The sequence below is a fragment of the Pteropus vampyrus genome, unplaced genomic scaffold, assembly GCF_000151845.1.
Source record: "Pteropus vampyrus isolate Shadow unplaced genomic scaffold, Pvam_2.0 Scaffold125, whole genome shotgun sequence".
NCBI classification, from domain to species: domain Eukaryota; kingdom Metazoa; phylum Chordata; class Mammalia; order Chiroptera; family Pteropodidae; genus Pteropus; species Pteropus vampyrus.
This window is the reverse complement of record NW_011888906.1, coordinates 1076913-1080308: the sequence shown is the minus strand read 5'-3', so window position 1 is coordinate 1080308 and position 3396 is coordinate 1076913. Positions and strand designations below refer to the sequence as shown.

The window sequence follows — 3396 nt, the reverse complement described above, 5'->3', positions numbered from 1 at the left end:
GGCACACAGTAGGTAGTCAATAAACAGCTGAATGAATGAGTAACTATTCAAGAGTTGAGAATTCTGAACCAGAAATGTGTGAGGTCTAGAGACTGGGAAACACAGAGAAAACCAAGCTGAAAACTCCCCAGTGACGTCTAAGGCCCGGCCACTCCCTTTTTGCCTCCTACTTCCCCATACTCAGGTCCTGGCTGGCCAAGGTCTCCCCAGCCATCCTGGCTGTTTCTCCCCACTCCCTCATTTTGGCTTCCCTAATGAGTCACCACCTCACCTGTGGAAGGAGCTGTCCCAGAGGACCTGGGAAGCAGCCTGGGGTCTCAGCACGAACACGAGGTGTGGAATCGGGGGTCGTGGACTAGAGGCCCTGCTCCACTTCTTCCCACTGTATGACCCTAGGCAAATCACTTCCCCTCTCTGGTCCTCAGCATCCTCATCTGCAAAAGAGGGATAAAACAGACTTCTCAGGGCTGTTGTGAGGATATGATTAGAAAGAGAACTCATAATGGCTCTGACTCTTAGATCACAATTTATCAGACTCTGACTCAAACAGGCCCAATGCTCAGAGCTTCCCAGATCTTCAACCTTCGCAAAGCATTTTATAAAAGAGAGCAAGGCCGGGCAGGGCACAGCTGTTAAGGGTAGGCTCTGAAGCCAGACTCCCCAGCTCAGATCCTGGCTCTGTTCCTCATCAGCTGTGACCTCAGGAAAGTGACTTAACTTCTCTCTGCACCCTGTTTCTTCATCTGGAAATGATGGGGTCATTGTAATAACTGAATGGGTCAAGGTAGAGTGCCAAGAACATAGCAGGTCACTCTGCCACATGAGCTTTCACTGAGCTTGTGTGACTCTGGACACACTGGGGAGGTGGGTTCCGACTATTCTCCAGGGTAGGCTGTAGGCCCTGGAATCAGTCCAGAATTTTCCCTGGGAACCTGCGGATGGGGAAAAGTCCCCTTGACTGGTTGGAGCCTCAGGCAAGATTATTAGCCCTGAGCACCAAGTCCAGCTCTGTGACCCCACTCCCTATGTGAACCTGAGCCAGTCCCTGTACCCTCTGGGCCTCAGGCTACTGGCAGCCACATGGGGGTGTGGCCTGCATGCTCCCTGGGAAAAATCCAGCTCAGAGAATATAGGGCTGGGGAGGCCCTGGGGAGACCTGCTCAGTAGCCCAAAGGATCACTGGGGCCTCCCGAGGGACAGGCCAACAGGCCTAGGGAGAAGGAAGGCCATGTCCTATGGCAACTCAATCACTGAGGTCACAGTGCACATCAGCACCCATATAATTGGTGTCCCGTGGGACCTAATGACCTGGTTACCCACAGCCTCAGGCTTGATGCAGGCTGAGCCCCTAGAACTATACCCCCCACCCACTTGCTCCCTAGTACAGCATTCATAGCAGCAAGCCCTCTGCTAGTTACTACAAGGGGACACAGAGATGAACTGACCAGGTCCTTCCTCAGAGGGCACATGCTTTAATAGGGGACTTGCTTGTGGAACTTTGAGAGGAAATAACAATTATAAAATTTTTTAATTTTTTAAAAATGTTTCCTAAGGCCTGAACTTTCTTTCGAACAACTCCATGATGAAGAGTGAGCTCCCTGTCACTGGAGGTAACCAAGAACAGGAGAAATGGTACTTGGCTGATGTGCCATGGAGTGAGAGGGAGAGCCAGGGCTGAACCTTGAAGGCCCTTCCAGCACCAAAAAGATGCACGTGCTCTCTTTGGAATGGGGCAAAGGAAAAAAGACAGCTCCTGGACTCCTAAGTTTTTCCACTGACCGAGAAGACCACTCCCCACTGGAGCACTCAGAAAAAGCATAAGAGGGCCTTCAAGACCAGGCCAGCGTGGCCCAGGGCCTCTGATTGCAATGCTTGCCAGTTGAAGGGGTTCAATTTTTTTGTGGGGATTTTTTGGTCCTTGTGGTTGATTCTAATTACACAAGTAACAGTGTCTGTGGAGAGGCAGGCGGGTCGCAGTTGAGAGCCAGAGTCCAGGAGCAGACGACCTGTGTCCGGATCCCAGCCCTCCCACCATGGCATGGGACTCTGCCTCGGTTTCCTCCTCTGTCAGTTCTTGATAGCAACAGTACCAGGCCATAGTGCTGCTGGGAGAATCGGCAAGGAGAGAGCACAGAACGTGCTTAGCACAATGAGGCACACTGTCAGTCCCGCCTGTAGGGGACAAGCACCTGGCCGTGGTGCATTTCCTTCATGCACCATATGAATGTAGGACTGTAAACCTGGATCCATCTAGTGCCCTGGACTGTAAGCTCCTTGCGAGCAGGACGGGATTGGATCCATCTCCATATCCCAGTAAGCAGAACACGCCTGACGCCTACAGGTACTATGGAAATACTTGCAGAAGAGACAAAAGACTCAATGAGCACAGGCATATGATTTGCATCGGGCTTTGTTCCTGCGATGCCACATCATAGAGACCAAGTACCATTCGGCGATATTCAAACACTCCCAGAGGCTGGACCTTGTACTGGACCCTGCTCTAAGCACCTGGCAGATATTGACTCATCAAACCCCCATGATAATCTAGGAGGTCGATACTAATAGGGTCCTATTTTACTGATGAGGAAACTGAGACACAGAGAGCTTAAGGAACTTGCCTGAGTCACACTATCAGGGTGACAATGAGAAGAACTGAGGTCAGGGAACCACACTGGCAGGCAGGAATTAGAGGCTGCTCTTGGGGTCCACCTCCTGCCCTCAGGACCTCTCTCTCATGGAACAGCCAGATGCCCTTGGTGGACGGGGCCTGAGTGGATAACGCAGCCCAGCCCTATTCCTAGAGAAAGCTGAAAGTTTCAGGCTTTGACAAAGCAGAGTGTGTCTGAGGAAAGACAGGCACATTTAGGGTGGGCTCTAGTCTCCGTGCTGCTGCTATCCTGCTGTGTGACCCTGGGAGAGCCGGCCCTCCTGGTAGGACCCTGTCTCAGAGCCCAAACACCAAGTCACCATGAGTTGCCCACTTGAAAGCGGCAGACCTCCCACATCTCTTCCACCATATGCACACTCCGAGGCAGAGATAGATCCTAGGGGCCCGTGGGGAAGTGGTGGGGGCTCTGTACTGGGGGTGCCAGAGGTTCCCAAAGGAAGGTGGCCCCTTTCCTCTGGGAAACCACCCCCACCACAGGCTCCAGAGAGAGGGCCTGCACTATCGCTACCCTTGAGAGGTACCAGGATGCAGCCCAATGGCACTTCCTCTACAGTGCTCCCCCTCAGTCCCTCCCAACACGTCAGTCTCAGCAGGTCCCAACCTGATCTGGCATCTCCCCTTGAGGCCGCCCCCCACCCCTTGTCACTGTCTCGGATCTGGTTCTCCCTTCCTCTCCCACCAATCTTCCTCAAATGCATCCTCCCCGCACCCCACTTCCATTCCCTCAG

At 52.9% G+C, this 3396-nt stretch overlaps 1 protein-coding gene across 1 annotated transcript in view; it reads right to left on the bottom strand.

Annotated features, from left to right (window-relative positions):
- Positions 1-3396, bottom strand: part of SRC (SRC proto-oncogene, non-receptor tyrosine kinase) — a 56159-nt gene that overhangs the window by 24486 nt on the left and 28277 nt on the right. Inside the window, exon 3 of the mRNA XM_023534450.1 lies at positions 272-434. The gene's annotated coding sequence lies outside the window, so the exon portion shown is untranslated. The remainder of the gene's footprint in view (positions 1-271; positions 435-3396) is intronic.